Genomic DNA, 22,054 nt, shown 5'->3' on the forward strand with positions numbered 1-22,054 from the left:
CATGAACAAATACATTTATCTAATAAGGAATGCAATCTTTGCAAACCCTGGCTTAAATGTTCATGAATTGATTCTTTCGAATCATTCCGATTTTACTTCAATTGTATCATATATACTTCTATGTGATTGTTAACAATTGAACAACTTTATGATGAACACAATTAGATTCTTTGGTTATCATTCATAATTGTTTGATCATCATAGTTGATCTAGATGTGTTAGATGAATGTGGGTTAAACAAAAGTGTCCATATGGATAACTTTGGTTAACTACTATTGAACCAACCTTATGTATACGTTTAGGCACGGTTACCCGTATCTAAATGAAGTATGTTTAATTTGTGTGTGACAAGCTAAGTCCATTTAACGGTGGAGAGATATTGATTTGGTTTCGATCAAAACTTAGCTTGCATCTTAAATCAGGATTTCATCTAACGGTGAATAATGAATGCTTTGTTTCTAAGCTAACTAAGCAAATCCTGATTTGAAAGCTATATAAAGGAGAACTCTAGAAAGTGGGAAACCTAATCCCCACACCTCATGTGTGATAATAGTTGCGTACTAGAGTTGGTTCTCCATTAACCTAGGTTTTTCCTAAAACCATTTAGGTTAACGACTTAAAGACTTCATTGGGATTCTGAAGCCAGATCCAACTATTTTCTCTGTAGTTGCATATTCTGATCTTACTTGTTCTATCGTATTAAGTATTATCTTCTCTAAGATTGGCTCGAGATTTATCTCCGATAGGTAAGATATAAAAAGTAATCGCAAAGCTCTTAGTATCATTCTTTGTGATTCCACAATAACTTGTTCTACTACCATATAGTTAAGTTATTGTGAGGTGATTGATATCTTTAGGCTGTTCTTCGGGAATATGAGACCGGATTATCAATTGATTCCTATGCACCTTGATTTATTATAAGACGGAACAAAACTTCATAGGTGTTTCTGTGGGAGATAGATTTATCTATCAGAATAGATATTTTTGTGGGAGATAGAGTTGTTTATAAATCTTCGTCTTTGGGTCGTAGAAACTCTTAGTTGTGGATGAGATTAGCTAAGGTAATCAAGTGCATAGAGTCCAGCTAGGATTCAGAGGCGTGAGGAACACGATTGTACCTTTATCAGTATGATATTGGTTAGGGCTTAACTACATTCCAGTCTGAAGTTAATCTTGTAGTAGGCTAGTGTCTGTAGCAGCTTAATACAATGTGGTGTTCAATCTGGACTAGGTCCCGAGGTTTTTCTGCATTTGCGGTTTTCTCGTTAACAAAATTTATGGTGTCTGTGTTATTTCGTTTCCGCATTATATTTGTTTATATAATTGATATATCACAAGTTGTGCGTAGTTCAATCAATTGGTAAATCCAACCTTTGGTTGTTGATTGAAATTGATTGACACTTGAACATTGGTCTTTGGTATCGTTCAAGTTGTTTCTCATAATAATCAGGCTCGCGGATTCTATCTATTTGATTTGCTGATTACATTGAGAAAGTGAGATATAACTCTTGGTTACTTTTCCGTGATTGATTCTAACTGTCCAGTTGATTCTCTTGGAATTGTATTGGAGTTGTCCATACAAATTGCCGAACGAAATATTGGGTGTGGTTGTTAGACCCCTGCTTTTTCACACAAGATGTCTTTAAATCCGCATATAGTTCTAAAGATCTCGTTGATACTTTGATCTAGTTTGAGTGACCCTTATGTCAGAAGAGGATGCCCTCAAGAATAATCAAACTAGGTGCAATCAAAGTTTCAACAACCGTTAGTCAATCAAATCAATAACGAAAACTAAAATAACAATGTAATTATCTAGTTTCCCACCAACGGTACTAGTAGAGCTTCTTGATCCAAGAGAAGTCTTTAAACGAGCGGTCGTAATAGATTTTGCCTAATTAGGGTACTTTCCTCTCCGAATAGACGGCTCCACCAGAAACAACAAGAATGAAGTTTGCCTGGCTCTTAGGATAGTTTGTAAGAAATGCAAACTCAAGTATTTATAAACCAAGGTTGTTTGGACAACAAGGAAATTACAAAACCTAAAATATTCTCAAGATATGCATTAAAGTACCTAATTTAGGTTTTCCTATTTCCAATTAATACCAAACCATATTTCGGAAATCTCTCTTAGAAAACTTCTATTATTGGTGTAGCACATTAACTAATAATATTTTCCAGAGGATATGCTTTAATTGCTGGTAATTAAAACATATATCACGAAAATCATAATTAAATGTTTCTCAATTTTTCGGTATGGGATCACCTTAAGCATCAATGAATATCCTTGAACAATTAATGACAAGAGTTATGTACATGCTCAAATAATTTCGACATGTAAAAGTTTCTCTCAGCAAACCCTAATTCCAAGATCACACAAAACATAAAGAGATATGTGAATATTGGAAACTAGGTTTTGCTCCTTGGTCACAATTTAAGTTGTGACCAGTTATACCATGCTTCCCAAAATAGCTTGTGATCGGTTACACCTTGCTTCCAAAAGTAGCTTGTGACTGGTTACAACTAGCTTCCCCCAATGTAGCTTGTGACCGGTTACACCATGCTTCCCAAAGGTAGCTTGTGATCAGTTACACCTTACTTCCCAAGATAGCTTGTGATCGGTTACACCTTGCTTCCAAAAGTAGCTTGTGACTGGTTACAACTAGCTTCCCAATGTAGCTTGTGACCGACTACACCTTGCGTCGTAAAGTAGCTTGTGACCGATTACAACATGCTACATATTATAGGGTATGACCGGTTATACCTCAATTCTCAACATAAGTTAAGATAGGTTCTGCCTTATCATCTTGAATTGGTCATCCAAAAGAAATTCAATAAAATACCGAACCATTCATGATTTTCCTTTCGATTATGAATCAAGTTCATACATCTACTTCCTTAAACTAATATAATACATAGTTTTCAAGGATGAAATCACACCTATATCTTACATATAATCAAGTAAGTAAATACAAAGATTATGTTAATGTCGTATTTACGAAGTTTCATAAGATAAGCGTTTATACTTTGTAATTGAATAAAATCCTTGACACTTTGATCATAATGATATGATCAAGTCTAATCACCAGAATATTATTTATATACAGCTTCTCATATTATGTTTTCAATATAATACGACTTGAAAAATACGTTAGGATTGGAAACAAGTCAAGTCGGTATTACTAACCTTAGGTGGAAGGATGATGTCTTCGTTGTAGTCGTTACTTCTTATAATTCTTCAGGTCTTAGGAGTAATATTTGTACGTCTCAACATTCCTAGACTTTCTAGTCTAACCTAAACGAAGTTGACTCTAGTATTTAATTAAGCGACTCTAGATGGGTTTTGATACTAAAGTTTGACAACCAAACTTGACATACCAACGGTTGGTAGGTTCAACCGAGCTATGCTCTAACAGGCATGCTCGCAAAGTTTCCTACATTGCCAAACTCAACATATGGGTTTTCAGAAAACATTTCGGTTAGGAGAAAATTTTTGCGACATAACCGAACTCAATATTTGGTGTTATGTACAAAAGATCGGTTACGCCCAAGACAAATTATTTCTAGTCGGTGTTCTTCAAAAAGTTTAGTTACTAGACCAGGATTTTTTTAAAAAAAATTCTCCTAACCGGACTTGCTTTTGTAACTTCCGTTTTCACGGACGGATAAGTTTTGATTTCTTTTGTTAGTTATTTTAATGAGGATTATATCTATATTTGATTAGATTTTGGTGGTCATTAGTTGTTATAAATAAAATTAAGATAAAGGGTAGGTTAGTCATTTCCTAACTTTAGGACATCCCTTATGCTCGGTTTAGTCGACTCCATGCGTAGCAAGAGCTGGGGTTGTTTCTAGATATTCAGAGTGTGTTGTTCTTGGGCCGATTTCTATTGGCCTTGGTCTTTAGGATTTTGGTTGGGCTGGAATAGGCGGTAAAATGGGATATGAGGCGTGTTTTGATTCGGACAGACTCCATGAGTGATGTCAATGCTTTCACAAATTGATGTGGAACATCCCTTACTTAGAGTTTATTATTTTTGGAAGTGTCTTATTATTAGAATTACTTAGTTTTAGAATTTATTAAATTCTAGAATATTATTAATTTTAGGGATTTCTTATTTTCCAAGTTTAAGTCTTAGAATTATTTTAGGAATATGAGTTTTATTGTCTTATATATAAATAAGGGATAAGTCCTATGTATACAACAATAATATATTATCAATCAATATTGAGTTTTTTCTACAATTATCTTACTTTTATATTATCAATTTCTTTATTCACGTTTTTTTTCTTTTTTCTTTTTCCGTTCTGCATTAAGTGGCATCTAGAGCTTCGGCTTCTGGTCCTCTTATTCTTTTCATCTAAACTTTCTTTACCCTTTCATCTCCTCTATCTATTAAGATTTTCGTATCTTTTCTTCTAAACTCTATTATTAACTATCTTCTATTTTCCAATTACAAAAAAGAAAAATATATATATATATATATATGTTTTTTTTTATTGACGTATGTGCTTTACTATTCTCATCTTAAGTTTATACACTTTACCTACCACATCACCCACTCTATTCCGTCCCCACTCGTTATACTCCAACTCCGTCTTTATAATCTCCATCTTCTTTTAGTTCTGTTTCATAAACAGTTTCTCCCTAGTGCTTAATAAGCGAACTACCCATCAAGCCTCGTTATCACATCATCACGTCCTAATTCCTCTCTTTCTTTTCCATCTTCTTCCGAACAGTAGCCTTACTTCTCTCTTATTCACTAATTAAATCCCATCTTTTACCTTTTACTCCTCCAATTATTTATCCATTACTATTCCACTGATACCACCGGTTACGTATTAGCCAACATATCCCCTTCCGACTCCATTAACTACTTTTCTTCCATTATTAAACCTGTCCATATAAGTTCGTAGTTTCCAACATGACCGGTAAAAAGAAAGATAGTGTAAAAGACAATCGTATGAGCCTTGAATATATTGTACGTGATATTGCAGAGTCCCAACGTAAAATTGCGGAAACTCAATCCGAGACCCAGCTTCAGCTTACAGAATATGAACTCGAGACTCAAGGTCAATTTCAATTAATTTCTACCAATTTGGTTGCTCTTGTTATTAATCGTAATGGTGAAACTAATAACCATCAACCTCGCGACGATGAAGCCAATCCGAATGGTCATATTCTTTTTCTTCTTCTTCAACAACAACAACAACAACCAGATAATGATGGCGAAGTTGTTCAAGTCTCAATTAATAATCAGGTTAATTATAGAATGACGAATGCTCTTCCTCAATTTTATGGCAACCGTGATATTGAAGGTTTTCTTGATTGGATAATTGAAGTTGAAAACCTTTGCAAGTTTTACAAGATTCCTGAGGATCAACAGATTCCTTGTGTCGCTTCTAAACTCAAAAGTGCCGCTTCGGCATGGTGGGAACATGCGCAATTTTCTCGCTCTCGTGTTGGAAAAAAACCTATTCGTTCTTGGAAAAAGATGTGTCATTTGTTAAAGGTTCACTTCCTTCCCATTGATTACGATCAAGTCTTATTCCGTGAGTACCATAATTGCAAACAAGGTAATCGTATTGTCTCAGTTAATACAACTGAATTTTAGCGTTTATCTACTCATAATGGTTTGCTTAAAAATGACTCTCACCAAGCTGCACGTTTATCAATGGTTTGCGTCATAATATCCATAAAAAACTTAGCCTTACAACCTATCCATACTTTGAATGATGATGTATTTTTGGCAGTAAAAGCGGAGTCCGTTGTGGATAATCATTATGGTTCGATGTCGTCTCCAGATTACACGGAATACACCCCACCTTCCAACTCTAATAAACTCCATGCACCTAGATGTGAACACAAAATCTCTCCACCCTTTATACCTACACCTCCACATATTCCTTCCGCTGTTATGAATTCGTCTCAATCAAGCAATGCTCGTATGTTATCTACACCTACTACTAATCCTCCATTTCAAGTTGGCACATCCAAGTCAAATCCATATGCTCGTCCGACTACCAGCAAATATAACAAGTGCAGGCAACCAGGTCACCAATCTCACGAATATCGTAGCAATCAATCTCGTACCGCTATGATTCAAGCAAGTGATAATTCTTTAACTGAAGATCCTCCTAATCTTGAGGAAATTCACACTTATGATGAAGTCGGTGATTCCGTTTCCGATTATTTGATATGATTTTTGGTATTACACTCGTTGACGAATTCTTTTCAAGTTGGCGGGCCTGATGTAGAACATCCATTATTTAGAGTTTATTATTTTTGGAAGTGTCTTCTTATTAAAATTTCTTATTTTTAGAAGTTATTAAATTATATAATATTATTTATTTTAGGGATTTCTTATTTCCAAGTTTAAGTCTTAGAATTATTTTAGGAATATGAGTTTTATTGTCTTCTCTATAAATAGGGGACAAGTCCTATGTATACAACATTAATATTATTATGAATCAATACAGAGTTTTCTCTACAGTTATCCCACTTTTACTATCAATTTCTTATTCATGCTTCCTTTCTGCATTACAAATGACGCGTTATCTTGGTTTGCCAAACTGTGTTGGGGAGTTTTTAGTAAAAATTGACGTTTAGTCCCAAAGTAGTTGGGCTTTAGACAGGCTAGTCCTACCCTTCCAGGCCTAGTACTGGTTAGTCCTTATTTACCAAATGATGAACGGGTTAGTCTAAATCTTGATGATTCACTCCAAACTAAATTCTATTGATGACTAAATTGACCCTTCTATATAATCTACTTTGCATGTATCGATGCCTCGTCTCTCTCCTTCTTCCAGTCAATTTTCTCTTCCCACGATCTACTTTCTTATCCGCCAAAAAAATTACTCCCAGTCGTTTCGATCGTCAAAACTAGGATTTTCTAATTGATTCAGTCTTTTCAAAGGCGATGAAGAGCAAATCATCATCATCATCATGTGAGGAAAAAAGAGTGGATGTGGTTAACGAAGATGATGCACAAATTGGATTCTTTCTGAATTAAATATGAAGGAATTCCAAAATTCTTTTAAGAATTCCATGCAAAAGTAATCCAAGGAAGATACTAATAAAGCTACCTTCCCAGTATATAAGCATACAGTTCTTAATTGTTGTAAGTATTTGTGTTTTACCGATTAGTTGAATCACTAAATTTAGTTATGGGATTTCTATTAGTTTCTTTAAATTAGGGTTAGTTATTATCATATAAACTAATTCAATTTTGTGTGAAAAAGTTCTTAGTATATCTTTAGATTATTTTTTCTTTGGTTCTGTAGATTTTTAAAAGGCATGTGCAGTAATTAAGTTCTAATTTTTTGTAGTTTTTTTTTTGTATTCATTAGAATAAAGAAGAAGAAAGTTGTGGTACCAGCGGAAAATGCGACTCAAAAACAATTAAGTGTATGCGGGAACCGATTCAAGGTCAGTTCTAGACAATTTAAGTGTGTTTCAAATGAATTAAATTATTATGATATCTAGGTCACATGAATTATTGTGATTTAATCACATAAGGGAGTATGTGATTTTTTGTCGCGACTCCATATTTAACTGGTTTTGGTTTAAAGATTTTTGTTTGGGCTACTCAACCATTCATATGGCTATTATTATTGTCAATATTGAAGAAAGTAAAATGAATGAGGTTGGTTTATGCAGCACTGGTTTCTTCTAATGGGATTTCCGTATAATGCTTTTATACCATATGAGTGTCAATTGAAACTATTTATTGATTCCTTCTAATTCGCCGGTGTTGAGAAATGTATTTAACCAAGCCAACTTGATGATTGGATCACTAAAAAAGATAGTAATAATGGTAGGATCGATCTTTTAGACTCTCATTAGTTAGTTTAGACTCACATTATGAGAAAGATTCCATTAGACTCTCGTTAGTTAGTTTAGATTATCTTGATTCCAAATCATGGAGCACTTGCAAAGAAAAATACTTGTGAAATACAATTTTGAAACTATCTGAGTAGTTAATCGCAGTATTGCAAAGTTCAAATAGTACAGCAAGTGGAACAAAAGTAATTCAAATGTGTGTATAATTGTACATATGTTGATTTAAATGTGTACATAATTGTACACATGTGGATTTTTGGTGTGTACATAGTTGTACACCTGTTTATTGGTAATGTTTACGCGGATGTACACACTAATAATTTTTGATTTTCTTGTTTTGTTTTTTTAGCTCTTTTAGAGATATTTTTCTATATCATTATATTTTGAGTTTACATGTAACAATTGTGGTAACAGTACTGATGGAATTATTAATGCGTACATATTTAGATATATAGTTGTTAATATGGTATACATAGTTGTGCACATGTTATTGTTTTTTAAGTTGGGCATATCTTTGCAATTTAGTGTTTTGTGTTTATATGTTTTTAACCAACTAATTGACGACTAATTTTTTAGTTCTGAGGTTGAAGATCATGAGGATCATATCTAAGAGACTCATAGAAGATGAAGAAAATTTCAACAATGGACTCACTTCCACTTTTAACTTTTGTTCCATATCTAGGACTTTTGTTCCATGTCTATAACATTTTTTTTTTTATGGATATCTTTTCAGGAGATTTTTCGGCATCATTAGCCTAGGTTTTTTGGCATCATTAATAAAAAAAATTCTGGATATCTATTCAGTAGTTGAAGCTACGTAGAGTCACTAGTAGTATAAAAGCTATTTTGAATGGTCGGTGTGCAAAATCTATTTTATGCTCACTGCTATTTTTCCCATTACCCTTGTCTATCTATTTTATTTGTCTTTTGTTTTCTTTCATTCTATCTTGGCTTGTCATGATTTCTTACATTTTTTTCAATAGGTAACAATATCGGCAGTAGCAAAAAGAGTTGCATCTCACAATAGTAAAGTTGGCAAGGTAAATTCTTCACATGTAGCCTCTCTAACCATTTACTCATTTCCTTGTAAAATCTGTGAAGATAATCTGGTAGAATTCTTATGTGCGTTTCTTTTGTTCTCCCGATTGTAGGAGGTGTACTTATTTGTGCACCTGTTGTACGCAGTGTATTTTTTACTACACCGGTTCTAGGCAATGTACTTTTTAGTACACCAGTTTTCAAAACAGTTAAACTTTTTGTAACAGTCTTAGTCGTAGCCTTTTCGCTTCAGGTTTTTATTGAAACCGTAATGGGTTAATTAAGTTTTCTCCAGAGAGGACTTTTAATATTGAATACTTAATGTGTACATAATTGTACACATGTTGATTCCTAATGTGTACATAGTTTGTACACCTTGTTGATCGTTAATGTGCACCTGTTCATTATTTAATGAGTGGTTTTTAACAACCATGACTAAACGAATTTTGAAGAGGCCCGTTCTAGAACAAGATAATGACATCGTAATTTGAATTGGATTTTTGGGTTAGTATGTACAGATTAATAGTTAGATGCAATCCATGTTTGGGCCACTTTTACTATACTCCGTGTTATGCTTTTTTGATGCTTAACTTTGTGGAGGTCTTCTTTATAAACAGAATGATTGACGTTAGACGACTGTTAATTCATCAGCTCTAGTGTTCTTATATTAGTTTCCATCCCGGCTGGCTAGCAGAAGTTTGATGAATTTAATAGAGTGCAAATTTCTGCTGAAGTTTTCCTTGATAGATCTTTAGAGATGATGTGATCCTGATATATTCATTTCTGGGTTTTGATTTAGGGAATATGAAGAATGACACGGTAACAAAAATATTGTCAATCCAGCCATTCGGAGATTGCATAGTTACACCATCAGTTTAGCATCCTCATATTGCAGAGCCACGTGATTATCATCTTGAGATTGCAATGCTACGTGACCAGTTTGACCGTTCTCGATCATCAAACCATTCTATCGAGTTACTGAGGTTTGATTCTATATTATTCTATTTACCTTACAGTATCAATTAGTTCAATTATATTAGCTGAGATTTGCTCGTATTCATAATCATAATCTTTTTGGAGTTATGGGTCGAAGGACTAGTTAGTAATGGTTTTGTAATACATTAAATTGCATTCTAATGAATTGGTTGGATAATGCATTCGTCGTGTTTGAAACTGCAGGTCACTTTTATTGAAATAAAATTAGTCTGTAGCTGTAATGAAACTAATTCAGCACGAGGGGGTGCACAAAAAGTTGTATATGGTGTACAAACTGGTGCACCTTGTCTTGTCATAAGATTTTCTGGATTTTTGTAAACGTGTATATGTTTGTATACAAGTGGAAATTAAGATTTAAAAAAAATGAGAACTATATAGTCATATGGGTACTCTTTTTGTAGCTCTCGGAAAGATCTTTATGAATATATAAGGTTTGCGAATTTTGGACAAACGGTTCGCAAGATAAATTGTTTTTAAATTTTTTTTTATATTATTTAAAATTATTGACATCATCATGAGTTATTTTGGATTAAACCGTAAATATTTGGACTAAATTGTAAATCAGGAAGGTTATATATGCATTTTCCATATTTTAAATAACTTTTGGACTAAATTGTATCTAGTTAACTAGGAATGGACTAATCCATACATTTTCACGCGTTTTTGGACTAAACAGTTTTTTTCCCGAGTTTTTAGGGGTACCTATGACTCGGTTCTTTTTGTGCATACCTTTAGAGAAGCTAATTTTGCAGACGACGTTATGGCTAAGAGGGGTTGTTTGCTAGGAGAAGGTGAGGGATTTAATTTTGAAGGGCGGCCTCTTTTTTTAAATTCAGCTGAACTTCCTAACGTGTCTTATTTTAGATTTAAATAGTTTTTGTAAGTTTTGGAGGTTATACTGACCTCTTTCATTACAAACTACTCTTGTAATTATTCTTATTCATTAATATAATTTTTTGACTTATCAAAAAAAAGTAGATGGTACTTTATTAATGTCAAACCAATCTCTCTCTCCTCTCTTAGTTTTCTACAGGATAAAAAAAAAAGACTTGCCGGTGTAGATGGGGAAAAACGATTTGCTGGTTTTTACGGAATTGAAGAGATGACCGTGCAGAGGAGACTCCTTGAACCGAGCAAATGCTCAACCTCACACAGATGCACTGGAAGAAGGGAGTGCTTTAAGTTCGAGAGATCAATCTGTAAGACTCCGGCCTAAACCAAGACAATGGCCGTTCCAGAGTCAATTCGGTCATAAGAGATGATGGGTCGATCTGTAGGAGGGAAGCTGAGAAATGTGTGAGATTAATGGTGATCAAAGATTTTAGGTGTGTTGGGTATTATGTGTGAAGAAATAAAATAAGTTCTGATTGATTGAATTTGCTCTCTTCAGAGTAATTGCTCAGATGTTGAGTTGTTAATATCGTGTTGTCTGCTTGACGAGAGATTGTCTTGTGAACTTTCGAGAAATTCTTGCGTGTTTCAATCAGGATTCAGAGACTTATTTATATTGCTGGAGTTGTAAACACCTTGATCCCATGAAGTGTGACATTTGTTGAAGTCAAAGAGTGGGAAAATGGGAAATCGTGTCAAAACAAGTTGCCCATCGTGCGGAGACTTGGTTGATTTTCCATCCACTACTTTGATAACTCCTTCAACTAATTTCACGACTTGCTCACATTCTCATCGTTTGCATGAACACACGTGACGTAGACCGCCAGACCAAAACCCTAGTTAATATCCCCCCATGTGACACGATTGATGTCTCGTGGTTTTAGTTAGTCAGTTGCTGACTTCATGGGACTATGAGTCCATGTATTGCTGAGTTGAACGTGATTTGAAAATGTTCTGAGACTCACGAATTGAACGTGTTTGTTGAGACAGAGGTATAATTCTCGAATAAATGTTGATAGCTAAAGTGAACAAATATTGTTCATTTGATGAATCGTTGAATATTGATGGTTGAACCAATATTCCTTGATGCGAGCAAATATTGCTCATCTGAGCAAATGTTGCTTGTTTGATGAATTATTGAATATTGGTAGTTCAACCAATATTCCTTAGTCTGAGCAAATATTGCTCGTCTGAGCGGATATTGCTCATTTGATGAAGTATTGGTAGCAGGACCAAATAAATATTAATTTAAAGTACTGGCGACCGAACCAAGTATAATTAATTAGAGTGATGACCATGGGATCAACGTAAAATTTAGTGTTTGAATCTTGAATTATGAACCTTGGATTCAAAACCCTAATTTTGATCAACTGCTAAATTGATGGTAAATTGATGATTTATTGCAAATCATTCATGAAATGAAGGAGGGACCGGATACATGGGATGATGAATCGACCATGTAGCGCCCAGAGGCTCAAGTGAGCAAAATACCAAAGTCTCTTGAAGACCTGGTGAAAAGATGATTAAATGCTGGTTTAATCATTTTTTTTAAATAATGCTAGTGTTAGCGTTAGGTAATAAAACCTAATTATGGAGAAATGAGGGACCGACCAACATGGTACGAGACCAGCCCTTGTGGTTGTGGTACCAGCTAATGGTCGTCTGAGCAAACTCCCAGTTGTTTGAGAAGAGTTTGGACCCAATATGAGCAATTGAGCAAATTAGGTCAAAATTATTAAAACATGTGGGACCGGCTATTTGCAAACCTTAGGTCCATCCTTGGTCGGTCAAGGAGACATTCCTGCTTCACCATAATGTCCGTGACTCAGTCCTGAGAATTTCGATATTTTCCGATGCGCGTTTGAACAACATTTTGAGGAAATATGAAGGATTCAGGGTTTTGCTGAAACTGGGAATCTTCATGAGATGATGAAAAATAATTAATAAAATTGGGAAGTTGCAATGTGTGGGACCGGCCACGTCTAGGGAATGACCAGCCAGCTAGCAAGCTCGGTCCTGCAACACCTTTCCCAATTTTATGTATTTTCCCTGATGTGAGGGAAATATCATGAAACCGAGGAATTTCATGAAGTTAAGGAATTTCAATGAGATTATGGAAATAATAATAATAAAATAGGGAGTCATGAATTGTGGCACCGACTATGGTGAAGGGATGGCCGGCCGGCCAAAGAGCCCGTCCTAAGGCACTTTTCCCAATTTTATTACATTTTTCATGATTTTAGGGAAATATCATAAAATCAAGAGGTTTGTTGAAACCAAGGAATTTGTTGAAATCAAGGAGTTTTCATGAGATGAGGGAAACATAAAAAAATAATAATAATAAAATAAGGGGCGTGTGGGACCGGCTAGGGCATGACCGGCCAGCTAGGGCCCGGTCCCACGAGTTTCCCTAATTTTACATTATTTTCATGACTTGAGAGAAATTTCATGAATTCAAGAAATTTTCATGGGATGAGGGAAATAACAATAAAACAATAAGGAGTCATTAGGTGTGGGACCGGCCGGCTAGTGAGTTCGGTCCCATGACATCTTTCCTAATTTATTATTATTTCTTTGATACTAGGAAACACCATGAGACTGGGGAGTTTCCTTGAGACGAAGGAGATTTGCTCAAATGAAGGGATTTTCATGAGATCAGAAAAATAATAAAAATATGATAAAATATAAAATTGGGCGTGGGACTGGCCACGGCACGAACGGCCGGCTGGTGGGCCCAGTCTCCCAGCGCCTCGAGTAATATTTTATTATTTATTATTTTCTTCCTATTTTGCATAGGTTCATCGTTCCTTCGTGTTTTGGAATGCTCATTTGTGCATTCAGGTGCTCGTTTGTGCATTATTGCTGAGTACACTTGCACCATTTTGGTCGGGGCTTAGTCGAGAGCTGCTCAGATTCCCGTACATTGAACATTTATCACTAACCCGTGGAATTCTGCTGGGAAGAACCACGAATTGAAGTGACGAAATATTACGAAGAATCGTAGAATATTTCTGAATATTCAGTTAACGATTAGAGATAATTAATTGATGGCTCTATACTAGCAGGCATGCTGTCTAGTAGCATTAATTATCTGAGAATGAGAAATATGAGCTTGTTGAAACGGCATATCTCTTTTATATAGTCAGGGAAAACCTTGTTGCATCTTGATGACGTTATTGCTCTATACTAGTTGGAAAGCTGTCTAGGAGTCGTCCAATCATAATGATTTTATACACATGTCTTTTATATAGTCAGGGAAAACATTATTACATCCTAAAGACGTTATCACTCTATACTAGCAGACAAGCTGTCTAGGAGCCGTCCAATCGTTTGATTCTATATAAAAGTGACTACAGAAATTGCTCAGTATTCATGAGATATGCCGTTGTCTCAGTTGAGAGACTTCACATCTGCATATGCTCTGAGAGACAGTATTCTCAGTCAGAGGTTCTTGCGGCATGAACTTTCATGCAATAATATAGACAAGAGCCTCAATACTCATCTGATTTTTGGATCAAGAATATGTAAGATTATGGTTTTACGATTTTAGCCTTTGTCGAAAATCCACTATCTACATTAAGTCCCCTGCTTAGTGAGGGACAGTAATGTTCCCCAGTCAGCACTGGATGGTGATTTTTTAGTTACGGACGAAATAAGTAATTGAACTTAGTCGTAAGATAGAATGTTGCCGGATTTTCGATTGCGCGAACGAACCATGGCTTGAACGAAGATCCCAGTAGCATGATAGAGCATCGAGCGCAAATTGGTGTAGCACTGCTGATTTGGTGATCGAACCTTGGCTGATTTAGGATTCATTGGCCCGGGCCCAAGAAAAGAAATCCTTGTTTTAGGAACAGACGCTCGTTCGTTTTTTAGTTTAAGGAAAAAACCAAATAGACCTCAATCTGATGATATAAAATTTGTATATGAGCTTTCACGAAAACCAAAATTATATATTTTTTTTAAACATGTGAGATTTCACAAAGTGGAACAAACTCTCATTTCAAAGGTGAATGATCGTACGAGAGAAAACTTTTTTTTTTCAAAGACGTGCGTCTGTTAGTAATAAAATTTTGTTTATGAGCTTTCATGAAATTTTTATCTCCGAGCTTTCAGAAATCTTTGAAAATATACCCTCGCTTCAAAGACAGATGCTCGTGCGAGGGAGCAAAAAATATATAGATGTATTTTTCAAATTTACATGAGTTTCACGTTAAATATTTATATATTTTTTAAAATCATGTTTTGATTTTGAAAAACTGTTGAAAGTAGACCATTATACATGGTGAAATAATGTCTGTATGTGAGTTTTCATAATTGTAGAATGGACGTTTTTCTAGTTTTTGAAAAACAAGTGGATGTTAAAATTCACGTGGGTTGTTCACTGTTTTATGAAAATCAAGTCATGATTTTGAATAATGAATTTTGCTCGTCTTTGCAGGTTAGGGAACGAGCAAGTTTTCGAAATTCTGACGTTATAATCACTATAGCTAGTGAAATTGTAAATAGGTAAGAGGTGGATTGTTACCATTTTGTTACGCGTTTGTTATTGGTATATCCATGACTCTATATCTTTCGCCTAAGATAGTGGTGACTTCTGGTTACAACCACTCTTCTGACCCTTCCGGGAAACGCTCCAGAAATATCAAGTCAAAGATGAAGACTTCTGCAGATGTTCATGCCGAGGTGAGTTAACCTTTCAGAGACGCTGGAAAGCTGATGCATTGTATGTCTCTCTATCATCTGGGAGTCGTTCGTGGTTGAATCAACGCTTTCTTAGCCTTAGCGGATGCAGAAGAGAAGCAGGGACGAGATGAGTTATTACTGAAAACGAAAGCTGAAGATGAAAGGCTTGCAGCTTATCAGCAAAGCGTCGCCGGCTTCAGCAAATGAGACTAGCGGCTGAAGATGAAGTCTGATCTCGCGCGGGAGGCGTAGCTTCTGATTCAGATGTAGATGAATGAAGAATTTCGTCATAATTCGTCATCAGAAAATTCAGAAGTCAGGTCTTCATTGAAAATGTTGTTCATCCGATGTCGGATTTTCGTGATCTACCCATGTTTCTTCACCCTCATAAAATTTCCAAAATTTAGTAAATAATATTTTCGGCTTTTGAGCACGTTTAAGGGCCGAAATTGACGAAACAGTAAACTTCTAAGAGACTTCCAAAAAAATTTCAGCTGGTATATAGTCCAATGTTTTAGCCACATCTTTTTGCTCGTTTCTCCAATTGCTATGAATTTTGGATATGTTATAGAGGACATCCTTACAAAGAGAATGGTATATGATCCATCCCTATATTCTTCACCAAATTCTCCCAGCTTGCTGCTTTGCGTGTGACAGTGTAAAATCATCTCACGCGAGCTTGTTGTAGAACACTCATGTTGTGTCTTTAGACCATTCACTTGTGTATGGAACGGTTGGTGAAGGATTTTAATATCATTGATTCATTTTAGATCAGGACCCCTTGGTTGATACATGATCATGGTGCTTGCAGTGCCATCTTGTTTCTGTCAGTCGTAGAAACATCACTTCTGAAACCCTGATCACGAGACCATAACTGAGGCTGCTCTAAAGAGGGGGTGATGTAATGACCATGGTTACATGTCCTGGTGGTAGCATTCATTTTATGATGAATTATTAACACATGAGAGTCTGGTGTCACGGGTCTCGGACTGTGAAACTGATCATCATGATCAGTGGACTGTCAGTCCTCAGTAAATTGTTAAATCTCTCCTTTTCGTTTTCTCTTCTTCTGGAAAGACTTGGATAGAGGACCCATGTAGAAAAATTGATGTAAAGACCTAGGTGATCGAAGTTGAAGGTACCTTGATGAAGGACTTAGTGGAAAGACCTAGTGGACACCGATCGACTGTGGAAGTTACGAATCTCGTTTAAGAATTGCTGCTTGCATATTGTATGCTCTGGAAGCTGCAGGAACCTCATACGACGTCGGAATTTGATGCTTGACCCCAACTTTTGAAGCTAAGGGACTGAGTTATCTTATGAAACAAGAATAACTCAATTTGGAGTTGTAGAGGTCAGTCAACGAAGCGTTCACATTTGTAATTTGTAATCCCATATAAATTTTTCAGATTTCGTAGACCTGACGGTAAAGGCCATATCTTTCATCTCGTATATCCGATTGATGCGCCCTTTTGGTATGTTGTAGAAGAGACATATAAAAACATCTTTAGTTCAGGAAGAATTGTCCCATTCCTCACCCATTGGTACGTTTTTCTAAACCCATGGCCTGAAGTGTGTTGAATCTCATTTGTAGAGGTGATGAGAACATCTTGTGGAAGACTTTGCTTTGTGCCCATCCGTCGTGAAAGCTTTGGGAAGACTTCCATGATAACATGTTTTCATGTCTACACGTCTTGATATCAATCATTAGTGCTTGGAGAAGTCCGATCCATCTAGTAACACTTCAGAGAATGGATAGTTGATGAAGCCGGATGTTGCGCCTGAGACTGTTATTGGTGCTGAGATCACAATTGAATTTTCTCCAGAAATTCTTGTTGATGATGAGACCATGAATATAATTCCTCCACACATCCTTGTTGATGCCGATACTATGGTTGGAGTTGCTCGAGAGACCGAAAAAGCCAAATTATCGACATAGTCTTTGCTCCTCCATCCAGTGAGCCTTTACATGCACGAACTAATAGGTGAGTTGAGCATTCCTAAGATGAAGGTGTACTAGGATTTCAACCCAAATTCTCCTGAATATGACTTTAGTGTAAAGTAGATTCGTCAGGGAAATCGATGTTGTTGTGGCAGATAACAGCGACAGTCTTCATTCCGGATGTGAGGAGAAAAAGTTCTCTGGGAGTGCCAGATTGTTGATGTAGAGCGATCCCGTTGATGAAGTTTCATGGGATCACATCAGGTTACAGTGACTTGTTATGTGGATAACATTTATTGAAATTGATCTGAATTGATCTTTTCAACAAGATCAAGTCCCCAAGTGCATCCCAGAGGTGTTCATCTGCTTAACAGAAAAATATATGTTGAAGGAGTTTGTGCCATCCATGGATGAATGACGTTGCATCTGCTTCAGAAGTCTTTTCATGGGATAGTGAAGACTTATCAATTGTAGTTCATCTATGTTGATCGTCTTGGTGTTGAATCAGTATGCCGTTAGTAATACTCGTGCTGAAGTTAGAGATGTCAGATGTACTCTTTGATTGGGAGTACAATTTGACGGCTTTTAAGAATAAGGCACCGAGAGATGAGCAGTTTTTGATTTTCAGTTGGCCTTGGAAAAGTAGGCGATTGACAGTTAGGGATTTTCTTTTGGTTTGATAAAGATTTTCATTTGAATAAACTGATGTTGATTGCTGAAAGAAACTCAATTACTGAATGCAAGTATTGCATATGTTTTCGAGGGATTGATCAAACCACGAATAAATTAAGAAAATATTGCTTCAAACTTCAGATGCTTGAGGTTCAAAGTATCAGATCCCTTAAGAGAACGTCTTAGACATGATCGTCTTGGCCCTGAATATCTTATGTTCGGCTTTTCCTTCACTAGTCCTCCAACGCGTGAGATTCGATGCTCGTACAGGTGTCAACACTTTTGCATAATTTGGCAGTGGACATTCCTGAATGCGGAACAGGAGTACATCCAATACATTCTTTGTCATGACTGCATATCGTCTCTAAAATGAACATTCCAGTGAGATGCTCGATTCGAAGAGGTGCGACCACTTGGTAAAATATTATTGTGGTGAAGATATCCATTCATGACGTCTTGCAACGGCTGAGTTGTTAGCAGAATTTAGTCCCCATGCTATGAGAGCATGTAGGAGAATATATGATATGGACATAGGAGGAATGAGACTTGCTTGAGTGCAGAATATTTTGCGAAATGTCGATGCACCTTCTTCAGGTTCTTGTTTCAACCTCATCAGAATTTCCTCCCAGTGCTTTGACGACGGAGGGCTCACCAAATCCCCTGGATCGAACCTTCTTCGTTGGAGAGATGTGATACCAAAGGCGTTTTGTCAGTAGCCATCTTTTCATCATGGATCCATGTTCGCCCGAGGATCATGTCATATCCCGGATCTTCCTTGACTATGAAAAACTTGGCTTCTGTCTAGGTTGAGCCTATTTTCATCTTGAAAGTAATGTAGCCATAAGCATCTCTGAGTGTTCCTTCATGATTATTGATTGAGATGGGAAAATGAGTAGCTTCTTTTCGAGTGATGCCCGCGGCTCTAAAAGTCTTCAGTGGAATTATGTCGATAGCGGACCAACGTTCTTCCAAATTTGTTTCCTTTGAGATCGACTATGGTAAGCAGTCTACGGTCGTGCATCTCCTTGTCTATGGCTGAAAGCCCAGGGAGTATTTCCGGAGATGGACAATCGCCTCCCTGACACGATGTGATTCAGTGTTGTGAACATGTCTTTCCTCTGTGCCTTCTATGGAAAGAACGTTTCACATATATATTTGATCATGAACCGCTTCTTTGACAGGTTGTTTAGAGAGAGAAAGTCCCGACCGAGAGAGGATCCATGTGCACCCTTTCAGTCCCCAGGTTAAGTTCTCCTGATTCGACCTTTTCGTTGAAGATGCGCTTCAAAACCTTGCAGTCTATTGTTGGATGATTGACGAACCTATGAAAGCGATAATAACGAGGATTCTCCATTTCTTATTCAGTCGGATTTTTCTTGACGTATGGAAATTTGATTGCACCATTTTGGATCCAGACTTCTAGCAACTTGACCACTTTTTCAATGGGAAGAGGTAAGTCCGGGTCTGTCTGGTCATTTTCTTGACGTTGAGTCGATATTTGTGCATTTCGGGTTTGGTTATTCTTCCTTTGAACTGGAGAAGCATGCGTGCGCTGTTGTGCCTCGGTTTTCCTTTTACTTCCTTTAGCAATAACGTTGTGGAAGGATGGAGGTTGAGTTTCAGATTGGAAGAATACACGTTTTTCCTTATACCCTTGCAAACTTCTTTATTCTGGAATGGCTCAGATTGGCTGAGTAAAGCAGCAGCCGATCAGTCAGTTGCTTCGGCTACGATCCGAGAATGTAAATCCTCCAAAAGGGATTTATAAAATGACATTATCCCTTCATCGTAAGAGTCTTGATTGAATCGTTCCAAAACATACGGATCTTCTTTAGGAATTCGTGAGAATTGTTCCGAGGTTTCACGAACGTCCAAGCTAGATTGGTGGAGCCTTTTGCGCTTAGCATGAGTGTGGACTTTGTCTTCGGCGTCGCTGGTGGAGGTATGGATCTTATAAGAGAAATCAATACCAGTGGTAACATAGGAAGGATTCCCAACATCATTCTTTTTAGAGATATCATATGTTGGTTCCCTTGATAACTGAACTGTAAGAACTTTCAAAAGGGCGAACACCTCGTTCTGTGTTTTGACAATTTCCGCTTGATTTCTTACTACATCATTTAGGATTTTCATCATATCAGCAATGGTGGTTGAGATTTGAGTGTTCATAGCTTCTGTGGGATCTTGACCAGGCCAACCAAGTTTAGTAATAATTGGAAGAAATTCGCCAGTACTGGGAGATAATAAATTGAGACTGGATGTTTCTAAGACCTCCCCATAATTGACCATCTTTGATGAAATTGTGAGTTACAACCGAGAGAATGATCTCCCACTGTGGTCGCCAATCTGTAGATGGGGAAAAACGATTTGCTGTTTTTTACGGAATTGAGGAGACGACCGTGCGGAGGAGACTCCTTGAACCGAGGAAATGCTCCACCTCACACAGATGCACTGCAAGAAGGGAGTGCTTTAAGTTCGAGAGATCAATCTGTAAGACTCCGGCCTAAACCAAGACAATGGTCATTCAAGAGTAAATTCAGTCACAAGAGAGGATGGGTCGATCTATACGAGGGAAGCTGAGAAATCTGTGAGATCAATGGTGTTCAAAGATTGTAGGTGTGTTGGGTATTCTGCATGAAGAAATAAAATAAGTTGTGATTGATTGAATTTGCTCTGTTGCGAGTAATTGATCAGACGTTGAGTTGTTAATCTCGTGTTGTCTGCTTGACGAGAGATTGTCTTGTGAACTTGTCGAGAAATTCTTGTCTGTTTCAATCAGGATTCAGAGACTTATTTATATTGCTGGAATTGTAAACACCTTTATCCCATGAAGTGTGACAGTTGTTGAAGTCTAAGAGTGGGGAAGTTGGAAATCGTGTCAAAACCAGTTGCTCATCGTGCGGAGACTTGGTAGATTTTCCATCCACTACTTTGCTAGCTCCTTCAACTGGTTGCACTACTTGCTCACATTCTCATCGTGTGCATGAACACACGTGACGTAGACCGCCAGACCAAAACCCTAGTTAATATCCCCCCATGTGACACGATTGATGTCTCGTGGTTTTAGTTAGTCAGTTGCTGACTTCATGGGACTATGAGTCCATGTATTGCTGAGTTGAACATGATTTGAAAATGTTCTGAGACTCACGAATTGAACGTGTCTGTTGAGACAGAGGTATAATTCTCGAATAAATGTTGATAGCTAAAGTGAACAAATATTGTTCATTTGATGAATCGTTGAATATTGATGGTTGAACCAATATTCCTTGATGCGAGCAAATATTGCTCATCTGAGAAAATGTTGCTCGTTTGATGAATTATTGAATATTGGTAGTTGAACCAATATTCCTTAGTCTGAGCAAATATTGCTCGTCTGAGCGGATATTGCTCATTTGATGAAGTATTGGTAGCAGGACCAAATAAATATTAATTTAAAGTACTGGCGACCGAACCAAGTATAATTAATTAGAGTGCTGACCATGGGATCAACATAAAATTTAGTGTTTGAATCTTGAATTATGAACCTTGGATTCAAAACCCTAATTTTGATCAACTGCTAAATTGATGGTAAATTGATGATTTATTGAAAATCATTCATGAAATGAAGGAGGGACCGACTACATGGGATGATGAATCGACCATGTAGCGCCCAGATGCTCAAGTGAGGAAAATACCAAAGTCTCTTGAAGACCTGGTGAAAATATGATTAAATGCTGGTTTAATCATTTTTTTTAAATAATGCTAGTGTGAGCGTTAGGTAATAAAACCTAATTATGGAGAGATGAGGGAATGACCAAGAGGGTATGAGACCGTCCCTTGGTGGTTGTGGGACCAGCTGATGGTCGTCTGAGCAAACTCCCAGTTGTTTGAGAAGAGTTTGGACCCAATATGAGCAGTTGAGCAAATTAGGTAAAAATTATTAAAACATATGGGACCGGCTATTTGCACACCTTAGGTCTAGACTTGGTCGGTCAAGGAGACATGCCTGC

Source organism: Papaver somniferum, chromosome 6 (assembly GCF_003573695.1).
Source record: "Papaver somniferum cultivar HN1 chromosome 6, ASM357369v1, whole genome shotgun sequence".
In the NCBI taxonomy this organism is placed as follows: Eukaryota; Viridiplantae; Streptophyta; class Magnoliopsida; order Ranunculales; family Papaveraceae; genus Papaver; species Papaver somniferum.